A 1,095-nucleotide genomic window follows, 5' to 3' on the forward strand; every position below is an offset into this window, starting at 1 on the left:
TCGAGGGCGAGTATGTGAGGGAGAGGAGAGGAGCGCGTGGATTGGAGAGTTTGGATGAGAGGGAGGGGAAGGGAGACGAAGCAATTGTCGATGGCGGCAACAAGCTCCACCTCGAATTCCATGGATGGAATTGATGAAGTGTGATGAAAAGAAACAAACACTCTAATTTGGAAAGGGGTATTTTTGATATTACACCGTTTAAGTGAGATTTAGGTGAGAATTGATTTTGAAATCGGACCAAAGTAGGTTTGATTTGTAAATGGGGTAAAATGAGAATTGGAATGAGTTAATACTCAATTTGATCCCTGAACTTGTATACAAGTCTTAATTTAGTCCCTAAAATTTTAATTATTTCTATTTAGTCCTCAAATTTTATAAACGTGCCTCACATTAGTCCCTAAGACGATTTTTAATTCAAAAACGTTATTGGAGCGTTGAAATGGACAATCAAATGCCACACTGAAACATGTAAAATGATGTAGTTTTGGTTTTAGCATTCAAATAGCTCAAAATGATGTCATGCCACTTGTTTTGTTAGATCAAGTTTCAATAAGCACCACTTATGATGTTGTTTTTGGGTTACTCGAGTATCAAAACCAAAACAACATCATTTTACAAAATTTAGTATGGCATCCTCCTGTCCATGACAGCGTTCTATTAACATTTATACATTAAAAATTGTTCCAAAGACTAACATAAATCATGTTCGCAAAATTTGAGAACTAAATAAAAGCAATTGAAACTCCAGGGACTAAATTAAGGCTCGTATGCAAATTTAGGGACCAAATTGAATATTATCTCGAATTGAAATTCTCACCGGAATTCAACTTCATGTTTTTTTTCTATTCCAAAGCAAAGAATAGAATTCAATTCATCTATAATTTCAAATCAGATGCATTCTAAACAGGTTGTTATATTCTGTAACAAAATTAATCAAATTAATATACAATGTTTATTATATATTTGAGTACTAATGTTTAATTTTAGATAAAAAATTATACATACACCATAACACCAATGTATTCCTTAATCAAACAATATAGAAGTTATAAAGTTAACAATATAAAAAGTCAAAATTAAAGTTTTGTGTTTAAA

This window comes from Arachis ipaensis, chromosome B10, assembly GCF_000816755.2.
Source record: "Arachis ipaensis cultivar K30076 chromosome B10, Araip1.1, whole genome shotgun sequence".
Lineage (NCBI taxonomy): Eukaryota > Viridiplantae > Streptophyta > Magnoliopsida > Fabales > Fabaceae > Arachis > Arachis ipaensis.